We start from the raw sequence: 19,499 nt of genomic DNA, 5'->3' as shown, positions 1-19,499 counted from the left end.
ACCCGGATGGCTTTCCGCTTTGTCTGGGGGAATACCATGGAAAAGCTGAAACGCATCACCCTCCTCAAGGAGGAGCGGAATGGGGGGCAGGGGGTCCCAGACATCATAACCATTATTATGGTGCAGGGTCTGGCCACCCTTGAACGCAGGGAAGGTGGGTAAGGCCTCTGGTACCTTTGCCAGGTACTATGCCACCCCCTTCCTCAGGGCAATGGGCTTGGGTGTTCTAGACCGTACCATACCCTATAGCTGGGACCCCCCCCTACGTCTACCGAGCCCTGAAGGACTTTGCCTACAGGACGGGTCTGTCCAAGGCTGGCCTAACCTCGTGGAGCTACAAAATGATCATGGCTTATTTAAAATCTGCCCAAATTGTAACGCTCCCGAGGGGGGGGGGGCAGACCGGGACCCGCAAGACCGGGATCTGGGCAAATATGACACACAAGTGTCTTACTAACAAATAAAAAGACATTGCCTGGATGACAGCCCATAGGTGTCTCCCCACTAGAACATTTATGTATCGCCCCCCACAGATGCACTGACTCAGAACACATCTACCATTTGTTCTGGGAGTGCTCCGTGGCCAGGCGGGTCTGGGGCCTTGTTTGTTCCTCTTTCTCCCTTAGCAGGTGCCTGCCGAGGTCCTTCCCGATGGCTGAGGGCATCCTCTACGGTCCGCCAGCAGGGTGCAAGACCACCGATCTCCAGCGTCCAGAGGATCATTAACACCGTGAAGCAGGTCCTGTGGGAGACGAGGAACATCAAGGTCTACCAAAAGACATCTGTAGACCTTTGTGTTATTGAGTGTGTTTTAAGATTTTTAAATTGTAAACCACTCTACAATATTAAACTATCTATTTGAAACAAAGGTGTACCTGCATTTATTTTTCTACTGACAATCGTACGGAGGAATATATTGAACTCTTAAAAAATTCTACAGAGAGGAAAATAAAAGAAACACAGGAAGTGCAAAAAAGATTAGAGCAACGGAAAAGGACAGAGTAGACGAAAGAAAATCTGGAGAGGGAAAAGAAAATGAAAGACAAAGTCGAGAAGGAAAGGAAACTCAGGAGAAGGAGAGAAAAGCTATCAAATCCAAAAAAGTATCATTCGTGTCTTCTGATAAAAAAAATTCTGTTTAAAAACAACTTTAATGAAAAAACTGTGTACATTTCATGCAGGTTTCCTTTACATATATTTGATTTTTTTATTTGTTATTCTTGCATGTACATTTAGAAATTAAAAAAGAAAGAAAAAGAAAGTCAAGTATTCGGTTTCATTTTTACATAAAAAATGTTTTGATAAAAAAATAAAAATCAATGTACACTCTTGTTGTCTCTTTTCTTTTCTCCTAGTTTTTTGATTGTATAGGTTTCCTTTTTTATTTTTTTTTATTAGTTATTCTTAGTTAAATGAAAAAAATAAATTTCATTTATAAATTAAGAAAAAAAGAAGAGAAATAAATTTCAATCCGAAATAAGTTATCAACATAACTAGTTAACAGTCATATTGCCTCACGTTAAACCGCAGCAGTTTTAATCACATAGTCACTAACGGTAAAAACATATTTTCTGCACACAGCATAATTTTTCGGTAACAACATGGCATTTTGCAACTCAATCAAGTAGAGGTTTAATTTATAGATTAAATGCAGCACTGCATTTAATTACGGGTTACAGGATCCATTTAAATATTATAGCAATTAATAACGGTTCATAAACGTTTTTACGCGTAGGCTATTCATATGTGCCTGTATGATCACCCACTCACACCATGTTATCAATCAACTGCTCGAATTTAGTTATGTACCCATCAAAGATGGTAAGGTGACTTGAGCTATAATAAATGAGTTGTTACCACCCCCCCTAAATAGACATGTTTTGGTCAAACATTTTAGCGTGCGAGCAACGGCTGCGGTTATTTGAAATAGCTTGTTGGCTTTAATTTGGCAGTGGAGGACAGCATTCACGTTACTCGGTAAGTTAAACCGTGTACGCTATAATATAAATTGTCACATAAAATATATCGCTATCATTATTAAAAATATGCATAGCATGATATATACGTAATTCGACAGCTGGTAATACCGTTAACGTCGTAGACTAACGTTAACACAGCCTGGAGGCAGCTAACGTAGCTAGCTAAATAGTTAAAGCATAAGAAAATGTGCTAGCTAGCTAGCCAAGTAAGTTTCTTGGTAAGTTTCTTGGTAATTCGTTTTTAGTCAAAATTAACAATATGTGAATGATTGGATCAGTCACACCTCAGACATTGATAACATATTTAAAATGAGTTATTATGGAATTAAGTATTTTATTTTGTGTCTGTAATGTTATAATGGAGTATGTTTTAACTGACGTTTGAATGTGCAAAACAAATTACCTTAATACAGTATCTACCCTATCCTGCTTTGTCCTATCCATCAACATGCTTCTTAGGACAGTTCAAGTCACGTTTAAGCAAATTAAGTAAATTCATTAACATTGTGTTTGGTTTACTTAAGACAACAAGTTCAACATCCAAAATATGCTGAGGGATTTGGCTCCAAGTTCACCTTTTGCCCCACTGAAACGTCAACACGTTCCAACAAAGAGGTTTGAAGAAGACTGATGATTCAACAGACATTGATAAAAGTCAGGTAACTTACTCTCAGCTTCTAGCTCTGAATAAAAATAAGGCTGTATGGATACTATTTATTTACTACTCACGTTACTTTTCTCTTTAGTCTTTATTTAATTGATTGTACCAAGTAGAAATATATGGTGAATGTATGCAAGAAAACTAAATATCGGCTTGATTGCCCTTGCTTGACACAGCAAACCAGTGGAATGGTCCCAGAGATTTCAAGCCCTGGCCTTCTGGCACTCCAGGCAGGCTCAATCAGCACTTAATGTATTTGAAGGGCAAATAGTAATCGACCCAGGTCTGGAAAGTATGAATGTCTCATCTGAAGTTTCATTAAAATCATCCTGTTCGCCCAGGCCACAGACATCAGCTTCTCCTATGCCACAGATGTTCAGACTTAGAGAGTCATCTGATGAAGTCTTTACTGAAATGGTAGCTTTCAAACTACAATATCTAAACCAGTATCCTTGAATCCAGCGTGTACAGTGACTGTCTTGGTGTCTTGAGACGTTTTCTGTTTTCATTCTATTTTATTTTTCAGTTGGAACTTATTTGCTAAAAGCATGCTTGAATTGATTCTACAAGAAATGGTTCATTATTGGACACTAACCAAACATTGTTTTAATAGAATAATGTGGTAATACACAAACACAACTTCTGAAGTCACTGCTTTGAAGTTACTTTTTACACCACGACAACAAGTGCTACATTTCACACTTGCGAAAAGCTTCAGTAAATATTTTTAAAAATCATTTTTTGTGTTTGAAAACTGTAGAGAAAATAATGGAATTGCTTACCCAATAAAAAAAGGAGTTAATGTATGGGGGCAAATTATTACCATTATTTTTATTCTTTGTGTGTTCACAGGTTGAAATATATCCAGGAACACAGGTCTTCTGTGACAAACTGGCATGGGCTGCAGCTGGGAACGCGACTTTGATGTCTGTCTTTATACAGACACTGCTCATGTCTGTCTTTCCTGTGGATGTCCTTCTGAACAGCAATTTGCGAGGACAAACCCGAGAGGGAAGACAGAGCAGGGAGCCTCTGGATGCCAAGAAAGTCGATGCACTTTACAGTAAGTTTAGGTGTGTGCGCGCGATGCGGTGTGTGTGCGGGATGGTTCACTCAAATGACACGATTCTGTAAAGGTTGTTAGTATTCTATGGTTCCTGTTTATTTGCAGTAGTTATTATTAGCTAAATAATGATATTACAGGTTCCTGCACTGCATAGGCATTACGCATGAATTGCCACCCTGAAAATAATTAGAAGTCATCGGTTTGCACTCATCGGTTTGTAAACATATGTATTTTAAATTTAATATGCTACAGTAAGCTAATTTAATTAAATTAACACTGTAAATGATGAAAATTCTTAACCAAAAGTAGATTATGTAATGAAACGGAACAGGATGCGAGTATGACTAAATAATAATTATAAAAGTATAGCTACATTACTTGATAACATTTCTGAACTGTAGCCTATTGAATGGAAGCATTAGATTTGTTTGTGAATGCCATAAGCCAGGAGATAATGGGGAAATGACCTGATTACTGAATATCACCACAAGGGGGATGTAGACCACGATTGAACAAGGACCTAATTTGTTCCAGCAGCTCAAATGTATATGGAAACTAAAAGTATTGTTACAATGTTTTAAATTGACCCACTAGCACTGTTTTCCTTCATTTGTTTTATTGTAGCAGCTACACTGAAAAAATGGCCCAATGCTACAACCTCTCAAATGGGATCAACTCAATGAGCTCCGCCACAAGAAACGGCAGCAAGACAAACAAAAGGATGGAACCTACTGCTTTTTGACAATTAAGGCTAGGTTTGCCCTTCCGATGGCTCTGAAGAACTTTTTGCCTGACCCATGCAGGCCCCCTGTCTAGAATAGAGAATGCCCCCTATGTGAGTGGGTGAGTTATTCCCATTGTTGGACTGCATGCAGTACCAGTTGTGACCAGCAGTTGTCTACTTCAACTAGGCTTTCCTGGTCTTGTTAAAAAGGGTTATTAATGATGGACATTTATCCGAGTACGGTAAGCGTTTTAACAGCGTGTTCAATGTTAAAGGGATAGTTCACCCTTTTACACTTACTGACTTGAAACCAAAACATTTATTTTCTTGTTTCCTTTTGGTTTAAAGAGAATGTCTGCTGTGTAAGTAGCATGATTGAATTACTGAAAATGGCTATGTATGCTGACAAATAAACATTATGTTTTAACATATACAAATTGTACAGATTTATATGTTTGCTGTATATGAAAGGGGCCATAATCAAGTAAGAATTAATATACGTTTTCTTTATGTTTTAATGCAGTGAGACAATAATCGCATGTTTACTGTCTCATTCATTTCTAATATGTTAACATACATTAAAAAGCCAAAAATCATATAAGAACAATATATGATTCTTACACATTTCATGCAGTGAGGCACACAACAATCATGTACGTTTACTATATTAATCATACAGATACATACAATTATGTTAAATTTACATTCATTTCTAATATGTTGACATGCATAAATACTATATTTCTACATGCATAAATCATACAATGTTCATATCCATTTTTTATAAGTCACTGTATATGAAAGGGGCCATAATCAAGTAAGAATTCATATATGTTTTCTTTATGTTTTAATGCAGTGAGACACAATAATTTCGATAAGAACATACAAAAAAAAAAAAATGATTTTTATATAACTTCTTTTTTATATAACACGCGGGGGTCAGTATTACCAATATCCTCCGAGGGCACTTCTTCTTGGGCGTTTGCCCGTGTTTGGAATGGTCAGCCACTGTGAATTGTGAAGCTATGGATTAACATAATTGGTTAAAGACAGAATTTCAACGATACTTTTAAAGTAAGCAAGACTGTGGTAAAGAATTGTATAAAAAGTCATCTCTAAGAATAATACCAAAAAATAAGACAAATACTACAAAATAAGATGTAAAAGAAACAAGCCTAAAAAACACAGTCTGCTGCAAAGCACACAATCCACAGAAAAACACACAGCTGCCCAAAATCTACATAGAACATACATTCACACAAGAAATGAAATTCAATGCCCAAGTTCTGGTTTCTAACTTTATAATTAAATAAAACACGTAACACGGAACACAACTTCGGACATCAAATGCCTGCTTATCCTCGTGGCGACTGAATCTAACTGGAGCGAATAAGCAAAATGATGTGAAACGCCCCATTGTGATAAACCGGAAATAATTATTCAATAAGGTTATGCTGCTTCAACAAAACGTAGAAACTTGTCAATTTTAATTTAGCGGTAGTCCTGTTAATTTGAACAATAAATGAATTTTATAAAAACCTAATTTGATAGCCCATTACATGTCGTTCTAGTCGTTCTCGCCTACTATGCTACTTCATCGAAATGGGAGTCCTCACCAACGTCTTGAAGCAGTAGGCCTAGCTATAAAATTATCTAATGTCGGCCTATGTAGGATTGGGTTGCACCAGCTGTACTTCAGTTCAAACGTAGCCTAGATAGCTATAACTTTAAATCCTTGATTAATGCATTACTAGTATACTAACATAAAAGCGATGACAACCGAAATCAGCTAATCAGCGTAACTAGCTAACAGTCATATAGCCTAACGTTACACCTACACTCAGCGGGTTTAATCACACAGTCAATCACGAACTGTAAAACATATTTCCTGCACACAGCATCATTTTTCTGGAACACTTCGGCATTTTGCAACTCAATAATCACGTAGAGGTTTCATTTATGGATAAGATATTTCAATAGCGATCTACCCAGCAAACTAGCTAAGGTGCCAAGTGGAAGTTTTTCATCGTAGATTATCCACACGTCTTCGGAATGACGTCCAAAGGGTTACGATATAACCAGTTAGCTAGGACATACAAGTAATCATGTCGCACAACGTTTATTAGCTGATTTTGTTGTAAAGTATCTCGTAGCTCGGTAGTTTGGACTTTACACATGGTAAATCCTTGGGATTTTTCCAGCTCACTGGTTAATTATATCACTTAATGCGTTATATGATTGAACGCATTAAAAGTAAGCTTACCGGTGACAAAGTGATACGAACTCGTATATATTCAATTTGTTCTGGTGTAACATTTTGCCTACTTAAATAGCAAATCCAACTTGAAAGAACGACTTGTCTCACTCTGGATCAGCTCGACTTAAGCAACCATATAAACCTGTGTTATCGCTGTATTTGTATCCTTTGTCGTTGACCTGAGATATTTAAAAAAAAAACTATTTTTGGAGGAAAAAATACATTGAGTTATATGGCAAGGTTGTCCCTCCACGAGTCATGGTCGCGTGGTTTGTGATGTGTATTAAGAACGATATATATGCCTTTGGGCACGCATTATTTCGTAAAATGTGTTAATGTATCGCTAAGCTCCTCGTACTGTGGAATCATATTTGGAATCCACATACCCTCTAAACTGCATAGCCTACTCTACTTCCATCCATGTGGAATTTCTAATTTACCTGCTAGTTTAATACCTGAACTGTCTCAATTTATGAGGATGGGCGTCCCCCTACAGCTCATCCAGAGATTTCTTTTTCTTCTCGCCACTGTTTGAGGGAGTTGTTTACCTCATATGCTATGTGGGGCTTAGGGCTGATATTTCCTATTTTTTCTTCCCTTCTGTTACTACGCAGAGCGTCTTTGGGACAGTCTGTTGTGAAAAGCGCTATACAAATACAATTGACTACTGAGTTAGTGATGTTCTATCAATAAATGCATACGTATGGCTTAAAATGTATGTCTTAACTAATTGATCAAGGCTAGAGACAGTGAATCATGCAGAATTGTATTGTAGTTGACTGCGATACAGAAGAAGAATTTGAAAACATACACAACGATAGACACAGGTTGAAGTGCTGTGGTGCTTCACAGATGAGATCAATTTTCTTCTGTGGCGTCACAAGGGGGTGCCACATAAAATGGCAAAACTATATGTTCCTGCTCATTATTCGTTTTCAGAGACTAGAGAATGCACGATGTTCGTAAGTAATGAGAATGTATTATTTAACGTTAATCATACGAAATATTGTAAATAAGAAGGTAGTGGAAGAAAATAAACATGTTACTTTCCAAAGAGTTATTGCTTAACTGTATACATCTTAATTGGATATTTTAGCCTGTACATTATCTTCACTATTCTTTCACTCTTGTGTTTCTTGTCCAGTCGAAGCACAACAAAGTGGAGCCACTGATGGTCTGTGGCCATTCCCCTACGGAAGTATGTACTGCAGTATTTGTAAAACCAAATCTAATAGTCTCTACTCACACGCGTTTTTAGTATGTAGTATATGAGGCCAGAGATTCAAATGTTTCAGCACACATTGGCACGCGCGGATGGTAATATGTTGTACCATGAATCAAAAATGACACCAGTGTTTACTGGTAATTAAACTAAATTGATTAGAGCATGCTAACAAGTGTCAGTATTTCAAAAAATAATATTTGGGGCTTTTTCAAATAGAAATGCAAATATGCACTTATTTCAGGTTCAATCACTTTAGCACAATACTTTTTAATGGGCTTGTGACTGTTCCGTGGTTCGTACGGAAGCGATTGTTTGCTGAACAAAATGCGAATGCTCTGGAAGCACGAGGCCCCGAATGAACTCCACTGTACCTTGAATTCGATAATGTCTCATGGGAAGGGTTTAGGACGAGGGACCACAAAATAGACTGTGAAGTTTTCACTGAATAGTATTAACAGAGCTGTGAAGTCAGGGTGCCAATGGAGTATATGGTCAGGTCCAATCCTCTTGATGTTGTAGAGGAATAATCTGCAGCACCACGATGTTGCTGTGAAGTTCTCACTGTGATGTACCCACTGAAATAGTTAACCTTTTATGGTTTTACCATAACTAAAGATGCAAACTCACGGTGGACTATAACTACTTAATCTGGCTCTATCTGATAGACATACATATCTTACCAGTTGTGTCTGCTTTTTTTTTTGCCAACGGTGTTTAATATTGGATAATATAATCCACTATGGGTATTAACTGCACCACTGCTAAATTCTAACTGGTGTCCCATTTTGTTTTACCTTAAAGAAGCAAAAATGGACAAAGGCAACAAATAGAGTCCTGGAAAAGGAGAAGGAGGAGAGAAGGCGAGCGGAGGAACAGACGATGAGGAAGGAACAGAAAAAGAAGATTGCTGAAAGAGGCAAGCAAGAGGAAGAGGAAAAAAGACACAAGAAGGAACTGGAAATGGCGGCAAAGGAGGGAGAGAGAATGAAGATGGAGGAGCAGAGAAAAAGAGAAAAGCAGAGGAAACAGGAGATGGAAAGAAAAGAGCAGGAGAAGAACAGGCAGGTGAAGGAAAAACTGGTTAGAGAAAATGAAAGGAGGGCTGAGGAAATGGAGAAAAGACAAATGGAGGCCAGAAAGCAGATAAAGAGGGAACAGGAAAAGAAGAAAGGCCTCGAGAGGGACAGGAAAGAAAAGGAGAGGGCAGAGGAGAAATGGCAAGCTGAGAATGAGTGGAGGAAAAGGGAGGATAAGCAGGAGAGAAAACAAAGGGACAGAGAGATACAGGAGATTGAGAGAATGATGGAAAAGACAGAAAGGATGAAGCAAGCTGAAGAACAGAGGAGGAGAGAACTGGAAAGGATAGTTCAGAAGCGGGCAGAGAGAGAGAAGGAAGCCCAGGATAAAAAGAAAGAAAATGAGCAGTTGAAGAGAGAAATGCAGGAGAAGATATTCCTGGAAAAGATGAGGAAGAAGAAGGAGAAGAACGGGAGGAAGCGAGTGGAGGGAGACATGAGGAGAGAACTGTTGGAGAGGAAAATGTTTGCGAAGCTCAGGAAGGAGCAACAACTGACGGAGAAAATTAGATCCAAGGAGCAGGGGAAGAAAAGTAGGGAGAATGAACTCCGAGAGAAGAGGAAGGAGTTGAAAACAATGGTGGAGACGATAGGGCAGCTGGAGGCGCAGAGATTGAGGGAAAGGCAGGAGAAAAGGGAGAAGGATAGGATAGAAAAAGAGGAAATGGAGAAGAAGATGCTTCTGGAAGAAGCCAAACGGAGGGAGAGGGAACAGAAGCAAATAAGATTAGAGCAACGGAAAGGGAGAGAGCAGGCGAAAGAAAACCTGGAGAGGGAGAAGAAAATGAAAGAGAAAGTGGAGAAGATGAAGAGAGAGGAGGAAAGGAAAACTCAGGAGAAGGAGAGAAAAGCTAAAGAAAAGGAAGATAAGATAAGAGAGGAGAAGAAAAAAAGTGAAAGAAGGAGGGTGATGGAGGAGAAGAAGAAAAATAAGGAAGAGGAGGAGAGGGAGAGAAGAGAGGGAGAGAAAAGACCGCCATGAAAAGAAAAGAATAGAGGACATGAAAAAGCAGGCAGTGGAGGATTCAAAACTAGAGAAGGAGAGAAATTGGAGAGCACAGGAGAGGAAAGCCCACGGTAAGAGGACGGAGGTAATGGTGGACAGGAAAAACAAAGACAAGGAGGACTCAACAAATTGTGAAATGGGGGATGCAGGAAAGATAGAAAGGGCCCAGAAAATGAAAGAAAACAGAAGATTAAAATCTGAGAAGGCAGACGGAGAAAAGGAGAGAAAAGCAAAAGCGAAAATAGCAGTAGAAAAGGTTTATGGGAAAAACAAAATGGAGGGAAAGGAAAAAACAGGAAGATTAGAGGAACGGAAAAGGAGAGAAAAAGATGAAGGAAACCTGGAGAGGGAGAGGAAAATAAAAGAGAAAAGGGAGAAGATGTAGAGGAGAGGAAGGAGAAGGGGAGGAGGAGAAAAGGCGAGCGGAGGAATACAAGATGAGGAAGGAACAGAAAAGGAAGATCGCTGAGAGGCAGTCAAGAGGAAGAGGAAAAAAGACACGAAGGAACTGGAAATGGCGGCAAAGGAGGGAGAGAGAATGAAGATGGAGGAGCAGAGAAAAAGAGAAAAGCAGAGGAAACAAGTGCAGGAGATGGAAAGAAAAGAGCAGGAGAAGAACAGGCAGGTGAAGGAAAAACTGGTTAGAGACAATGAAAGGAGGGCTGAGGAAATGGAGAGAAGACAAATGGAGGCCAGAAAGCAGATAAAGAGGGAACAGGAAAAGAAGAAAGGCCTCGAGAGGGACAGGAAAGAAAAGGAGAGGGCAGAGGAGAAATGGCAAGCTGAGAATGAGCAGAGTAAAAGGGAGGATAAGCAGAAGAGAAAACGAAGGGACAGAAATACAGGAGATTGAGAGTGATGGAAAAGATAGAAAGGATGAAGCAAGAGGAAGAACAGTGGAGGAGAGAACTGGATGATTCAGAAGTGGGCAGAGAGAAAAAAGAGGGAGAGAAAAATGAAAAAGAATGAGATGGAGAGAGGAGGAAAAGAAAGTGAGAAAGTAAAGGAAAATTCAGGAGAAGGAGAGAAAAATGAAAGGGAAGATAAGAGAGGACAAGAAAAGAGAAAGAGGGCAGGAGAGAAGGATCGAGAAAATAAATTAAATGTATTTGTTTAATGTCTTACAGAAAAAATCTAATCCAAAAAAGTATCAATAGTGTATTCCGATTTTGAAAAAACTGTTTAAAAACAATTTGAATAAAAAAACAATTGATAAAAAAAAATCTATTAAAAAATAATAAAAATCAATGTACTCTTCTTTCTCCTCGTTTTTTGATTAGTTATATAGGTTTCCTTTATATCTTTTTTATTGTTTTATTCTTTTCTATTAGTTATTTTTAGTTCAATGAAAACTCATTTATGAAAATAATATTTTCATTTATAAATGAAGAAAAAATAACTTTAAATCCGAAATAAGCTAACTACGTAACTAGCTAACAGTCATATAGCCTCACGTTAAATCTACACTCAGCGGGTTTAATCAGTCACTCACTAACAGTAAAACATATTTTCTGCACACAGCATCATTTTTCGGTGGCATTTCATGGCATTTTGCAACTCAATAATCAAGTAGAGGTTTCATTTATGGATAAGATTTTTCAATAGCGATCTACCCAGCAAACTAGCTAAGATGCCAAGTGGAAGTTTTTCATCGTTTATTATGCACTCGTCTTCGTGATGACTTTTGTTGGATACAAATCTGTAACACAATAACAGCTCTGCACAATGAGAGTTTAACAGCTTTATACAATATACATATCGGGTCCAGCGCTTGCAAAGAGGAGAACAATGCCTCATACTTTGTTACAGCTTATATACACATTCAGTTGCTGGGGAGAGTGGGGCAGTCCCTGTCTCCCTCCAGTCAGCAGCCAGCACATGCACCAAGAGAAACTATTCTAAGCTCTGGGGTCAATCCAGTGTGGCCCCCTCCTTCATGGTTAGGTGTTCTCCTGTTTTTCTGCAAGCTCGTGATGATATTTGAAACAAATGTTTCTGCTTCTCTTATCTTACTGGTATGCATGCCCTATGGCACATATTTGCTTGCGTTGCTACAGTTCAGAGGACATTTCCACTGGTAGACAGCTTCTCTCTGCACATTAGTAGAAGTGGGCACATATTAATGCTTTGCACAAAGGACACAGGTAATGCCATATGAGTTATATTTCAGTTATATTTAAACTTTTTCCCACATTTCCCTCCTTTTTATCATTACAACGCTCCTAATGATTAATCTACACTATTAAAATTTTCCACCCATCTGCCTCTCCCTTTCAGGTTTTCAACAGAGGGTTAATTTTTATAGTGGACTCTACTCTTCACATCATCATATTGATCATCATACTCCGGTTCTCTATTGGACTGTTCGAGTCTGAGGTACAGACTGGCCGTTGTTCTCTTCATTGCAGCATTGGGAGGACGCAGCATCCACAGCACCCGAGGAGCAGCAGAAACAGTCCAACAATCGTCAGTCCGGTGATCAGGATGCCAGTCCAGCCGGAGAACCACCTTCCCAGGCCTCCTAGCAAATCAGTGGTCCCTGCTCCTTCCTGCATCTTTTCAGACATCTTCATCCGAGTCAGAACCGCGTCTAGTCCCTCTCCATCCCTCATAGTGCTGCGAATACAGTACAACACTGCTCCCCCAACATTAAACAGACTCCGCCTTCTTTTGCGGTTATCATGTCCAATGCTGCTCTATTTTGTCTGGTGGTTATAGTGTTCCTAATCAATCCTAATGCAGTCGTGGTTAAGTTTGCCTCATACATTTGCATATAATATATCAAATTTATCCAACCTGCATGGTTACCCATTTCACACCAGGGGCAGAATACCGAGAGAACACGATATCCTACAAGGTTAAGCGCTTTGTACTGGTCAGGTACCCTGTGGGGAGTGCTTATTCCATCAAACCAATTTCCATCTAATTCTGGTGGCAGGAGTACCTCTCTTTTCTGCCTTTTTGGGTGCTCTTTTGGTCTTGTGGTAATTTGGAATGGCCTTGCTAACCTTACTCTAGCACAGGTTCCCGTCCAATTGGGGGGTAAGGTAGCTCTTAGCTTGGTGCCTCCGCACATCCACCACAAGTCAGCCATTGCTGTACCTTGGTCATACATTAGTACAGTATTTAGGCAGAAGGCAGTATTACATTGGTCTCCTGGATTGAGGGGCTCTCGCCCTCCGGTTACTTTAATGGTCCTGGCGCATGCCGGGAAGTTGCCCACTTCCTGATTACTATTATTAGATCTATTCCTTGACAGGCACTCAGTATCGGGCTTCCTCAGTATCGGGCATGAACCTCCATTCAAAATGGGAACAGTTTGCAGCCATATGAGAGCTAGTCAGATTGTACAATCCTGTTGACAGCATTGTTAGTCATTCGGCTTCACACAGCGGTCTCGTCTAGTTTGCACAGTGTTCTGGTGGCAAACAGGAGGTGGCGTTTGCTTTCCCATTAACACACCACGATATGCTGCTTGTGCAGTTTTTCTCAGGACATTTAATGTTACACAGCCCCGCCACTGCACACGTTGGGCACTTGCAGTTTAACCTCTCCTGTTCTTTATCCCACGCCTTCATTTCTGGCCCTGTGTGGAAGGCCTCACATTTACTCCACGTATGAGGGTGTGGAACTATAGGCAAAGGCTTTATCGCAAATTGAGGCCCACTACACACCAGGCAGTCACCTGTGGGATGGTGAGGCAGTGTTGTTTCGTTAACCCACCAGTACCAATTGCTGCTCGCAGCCACTCTTTTATGATAATCAGTTACCTGTTTTGGAATGGGCTTGCACAGTAAGCCTATTATCAGCACTATCCCCCCAGCCAGCCCTGCAGCTGCTATTCTCTTAAAGGTTGATAATTTCATTTTAGCTAATGGGCAGCGACTAATCCCAAGAACTGTTGTCATTTTCTTCACCGGGTTTGAGACGGATGATACCTGTTGTATTCACCCCCCTTTGTAACCGGTCTTCAGTTCTTAGGTGTCTGCTTGTCCCTCTGTTACTGCCGTGTTTACCTTTTTACAGTGAGTGAGGTGCACCCAGGAAGATCTTTCAGCAATTCTTACTGCTATGGGCGTGGTCAACAGCACCTGATATGGTCCTTTCCACCAGGGCGACGCCCAGGTTTTCATCAATGTCTTTTCCCACCACCCAGTCTCACCACTGGATCGTCTTCTGGTTCTACTGGCTTCTGTCGGGGTTAAGACACAACTGATAACAGTTCTTTTGTTCCAACATTGCCCTCATGTGATCTACCAGGGTCTAGTCATCTGCTGGTTTCATTATCTTTCCAAATATGGCCATAATATATGGTTTCCAATGTACTATCTCAAATGGGGAGAGACCTCTGTCCTTTCAGAATTCTCTTGCTTAACGCTACCAGGGGGAGACAGTGAGTCCAATTATTTCTCGTCTCTTGCATCATTTTGCGCCATTTCCCTTTGATAGTGCCATCCGTTCTTTCCACCATTCCTGCTGACTGAGGGTGATAGGCACAGTGGTTTTTGAGTTCTATGTCCAATTGCTTACCAATATGTGCAATGACCATGTTTACAAATTCTGGTACATTGTCACTGAATAATCTTTGCGGCACTCCGTGCCTTGGAATGATTTCCCTGCACAATGCTTTTGCCATCGTTATGGCATCTGCGTGTGCTGCAGGGAAAATTTCCACCCATCCTGAATATGGGCAAATCATCACCAAGCAATATTTCTGGCCTTCGCTTGGTGTAGGGGAGATTAAATCCATCATCCAAAACTGGAACAGATATTCAGCTCCTGGGATCTTTCCCGGTTTTGGTTTACACATCCCCTGTGGGTTGTTTTTGATGCAAATCAAACACTTTTTACAAACATTTTGTGAGTAAGTTGTATATCCGAATGCTGAAAACACTTGTCTGACTTGGTCTACCATCCCTCCCTTTGAGACATGGGTCTTCCCATGACTCAATTCAGAAACCAAGTCAAATACATGTCTTGGAAGTACTGGCTTACCCTCTGAGCCCTCCCAGAGTCCAGTATCTTTGTTCAATTTACAGTTATGAATCTATCCCCTTTTTTTCTGGTTCTAGTGTTTGTTTTTGCATATCCTGTTATTTTTCCAGATCCAAATCAATGTGTTGTTCTTTTCTATGTGGCACAACAGAGATTGTGTGTGACGCAGCTTTTTTTGCTGCTTCATCAGTCTTTTGGGCGACTTCAACGCTCACGTGGGCAATGACGGAGAAACCTGGAGGGGGGTGATTGGGAGGAACGGCCTGCCTGATCTGAACCCAAGCGGTGTTTTGTTATTGGACTTCTGTGCTGGTCATGGATTGTCGATAACAAACACCATGTTCGAGCATAGGGTAGCTCATAAGTGTACTTGGTACCAGAGCACCTTAGGCCAAAGATCGATGATCGACTTTGTGGTCGTATCATCAGACCTGCGGCCGTATGTCTTGGACACTCGGGTGAAGAGAGGAGCAGAGCTGTCAACTGATCACCACCTGGTGGTGAGTTGGATCAAGTGGCCGGGGAGGCTGCCTGACAGACCCGGTAAACCCAAACGTGTAGTGAGGGTGAACTGGGAACGTCTGGCGGAGGCCCCTGTTCGCGAGGTCTTCAACTCCCACCTCCGGAAGAACTTCTCATGCATCCCGGGGGAAGCTGGGGACATGGAGTCCGAGTGGGCCATGTTCAAAGCCTCCATTGCAGAGGCGGCAAGCAGGAGCTGTGGCCAGAAGGTCATCGGTGCCTGTCGGGGCGGCAACCCAAGAACCCGCCGGTGGACACCAGCGGTGAGGGAGGCCGTCAAGCTGAAGAAGGAGGCCTTTCGGGCTTGGCTGGCCCGGGGGTCCCCTGAAGCAGCAGACAGGTACCGGGTGGCCAGAAGGGCTGCAGCTTCGGCAGTCGCTGAAGCAAAAACCCGGGTATGGGAGGAGTTCGGGGAGGCTATGGAGAAGGACTTTCGGTTGGCCTCTGGCAAACCATCCGACGACTCAGAAAGGGAAAGCAGGGCTTGTCTCAGGCTGTTTTCAGCAGGGGAGGAGAACTGCTGACCCGGACTGGGGATATTGTCGGGCGGTGGAAAGAGCACTTCGAGGAGCTCCTGAACCCGAACAACACGTCCTCTGTGGAAGAGGCAGAGCCTGAAGACTCGGGGGAATCTGCACCTATATCCCTGGCGGAAGTTGCTGAGGTAGTCAAAAAGCTCCTCAGTGGCAAGTCGCCGGGTGTAGATGAGATTCGCCCTGAGATGCTGAAGGCTCTGGACATTGTTGGGCTATCTTGGCTGACACGCCTCTTCAGTGTCGCGTGGAGATCGGGGACAGTACCTGTAGAGTGGCAGACCGGGGTGGTGGTCCCCATTTTCAAGAAGGGGGACCGGAGGGTGTGCTCCAATTACCGGGGTATCACACTCCTCAGCCTCCCTGGGAAAGCTTACTCTAGGGTACTGGAAAGGAGGCTCCGACCGACGGTCGAACCTCGGATTCAGGAGGAGCAATGTGGCTTCCGTCCTGGCCGTGGAACAGTGGACCAGCTCTTTACCTTGGCAGGGTTGCTGGCGGGGTCATGGGAGTTTGCCCATCCAGTCCACATGTGCTTTGTGGACTTGGAGAAGGCTTTCGACCGTGTCCCCCGGGGAACCCTGTGGGGTGTACTGCGGGAGTATGGGGTATCGGGGCCGTTGTTACGAGCCATCAGGTCTCTGTATAACCAAAGTGAGAGCTGTGTCCGCATTCTCGGCACAAAGTCAAGCACGTTTCCGGTGGGTGTTGGACTCCACCAAGGTTGCCCCTTGTCACCGGTCCTGTTTGTGGTATTCATGGACAGGATCTCAAGGCGCAGCCGAGGTGAGGAGAGTGTCCGGTTTGGTGACCTCAGAATCGCATCTCTGCTTTTTGCGGATGATGTGGTTCTGCTGGCTTCATCGGACCGTGACCTTCAGCACGCACTGGAGCGGTTTGCAGCCGAGTGTGAAGCGGCCGGGATGAGAGTCAGCACCTCCAAGTCCGAGGCCATGGTTCTCTGCCGGAAAACGGTGGATTGCTCTCTCCGGGTTGGGAACGAGTCTTTGCTCCAAGTGAAGGAGTTCAAGTATCTCGGGGTCTTGTTCACGAGTGAGGGTAGAAGGGAGCGTGAGATCGACAGGCGGATCGGTGCAGCGTCAGCAGTAATGCGGGCGTTGCACAGGACCGTTGTGGTGAAGAAGGAGCTGAGCCGGAAGGCGAAGCTCTCGATTTACTGGTCGATCTACGTCCCAACCCTCACCTATGGTCACGAGCTTTGGGTAGTGACCGAAAGAACGAGATCGCGTATACAAGCGGCCGAAATGAGCTTCCTCCGTAGGGTGGCCGGGCTCAGCCTTAGAGATAGGGTGAGGAGCTCGGACATCCGGAGGGAGCTCGGAGTAGAGCCGCTGCTCCTTCGCGTCGAAAGGAGCCAATTGAGGTGGTTCGGGCATCTGATCAGGATGCCTCCCGGGCGCCTCCCTTTGGAGGTTTTCCGGGCTCGTCCAACTGGGCGGAGACCCCGAGGGAGACCCAGAGCCCGCTGGAGAGATTATATATCTCTCCTGGCCAGGGAACGCCTCGGGATCCCCCAGGAGGAGCTAGAATGCGCTGCTGGGGAGAGGGACGCCTGGAATACCCGGCTTTGCCTACTGCCCCCGCGACCCGACTCCGGATAAGCGGGTGATGATGGATGGATGGATGGATCAGGCTTTTGCCCAGCATTACCCCCAAATGTTTGAGTCAAGACCAAGGTCATGCATCCATTTCTGCTGAAATGGTTTACTTCTGTCTGGGTTTGCCAGCACTGCCGAGCCAACTAACGCTCGCTTTACTTTCGTAAAGGCTTCTTCCGCCTCAGGTGTCCATCGGACATTCTCCTGGGCTGTCATAGGCCTGGTGTATATGAGGTCAGTCAGTGGTTGGGTCAGTTCCACATAGTTACAGATCCATGCTCTGCAGTAATTTACCATTCCTAAAAATGACATTACTTGCTGTTTGGTTTGTAGTTTTGGTGCATTTAGGATGGCCGTTTTTCTACCATCCTCCAGGCGTTTACCGTTCTGGGAAATTAGATGGCCCAAATATTTTACCTCCGGTTTCCACAATTGCAGTTTGCCCTTGCTGAACTTGTGTTCTTGCTCTGCGAGGAAGTTTAGACACGCCAAAGTATCCTTTTTGCAGGTCTCCTTATCAGAGGGACAAATCAGAATGTAAGCAACATACAACATCATTTGACTGCCCCACTGCGGTTTGAATTTTGCCATATTTGCCGCCATCTCTTGTGAGAAAATGGTGGGCGATTCACAGAAACCTTGCGGGGCACCGAGTATAAGTCCATCGTTTTCCCTCGAATGCAAACCAAAACTGGCATTCTTTTGCAACAGGTATTGAGAAGAATGCATTTGCCAGGTCAATCACCGAGAAGAACCCTGATTCTGGTCACAGGTCATTCAGCAGAGTATGTGGATCTGGAACTATGGGAGCTCTTGGACTGATCGCCTTGTTTACAGCTTGCAGGTCTTGCACCATCCTCCTGTTCCTCACTGACACACCCTCCCATATGCCCACCCCCATACATTTTCTTGTTCCGTTTTCCCTCACGGATTTGTCTCTCAAAGTGGATGGCGTGAGTCTTTGCAGGGGCTAAGCCGCCTGTTGCCCATGTTATCAGATGTTGTTTCACCAGCCTTGTTATCCCTAGTTTCATGCCAGCCAGGAACGCATTTTTTTTTGTGGCATCACATAGCCTCCTACATCATCCCATGCTCCTTGAGGGTATGGGATGCCGCTGTTTGCCCTAAATACCTTGTCGAGCCTAGCCAAATAGTGCATGACTGACTCATCTGGTCCCTGCGTGCAATTGGCTACTGGAGAGTAGTCGGCATGCGCTGCATAGACCTGTCTGAGCCTGTCCTGCAGTCCCCTTATCGGGCTCTAGTAGGGTCTGCAGCTGGTCCAGGAGGATCTTGATAAGGGACAACTTGGTTTTGGTGAGTGGGTTCCAGGCGCCCTGCACCTGACACCACTCAATGCCCAACATCACTCTCATACATGATTCCAATTCCACCAGATTTGGTCTGTAACTTTGTATCAATTGTCTGATACAATCTTCTGGTCCCTCTGTAGGGTGTCCATCACCTTTTTATATCTTGCTGGGTCCATGGTCTGTAGACACACTGAGTTCCCCCTTGCCCATCTCCCGAGGGCATTTGTAGCATGGGGTACTGATCAACAGTGTAATTGTCTTTAGTCCATGCAACTGCTCATCAGTTATCAGAATTTAATGATTTGCCGGGTGGCGCCAGCGGGTATATGGTTGGGTTGCCGAATCCGCCTTCCGGCAATGTGGGGTATAAGTTACCCACTGGCCCAGCCGGAGACAGACTCGGAAGCAATTTAGGTACAGCCGCAGAATACGGCGGTGGCATATTCTAGGGAGGGTTAACCCAAAAATCTCCTTAAGTGATCCGGGAAGAGGTCTTTACTCAGGAGTCCCAGACTCCCCCGTG

Source organism: Conger conger, chromosome 15, assembly GCF_963514075.1.
Source record: "Conger conger chromosome 15, fConCon1.1, whole genome shotgun sequence".
NCBI lineage: Eukaryota > Metazoa > Chordata > Actinopteri > Anguilliformes > Congridae > Conger > Conger conger.
The sequence above is the reverse complement of the archived record's forward strand: the minus strand, read 5'-3'. Positions refer to the sequence as shown.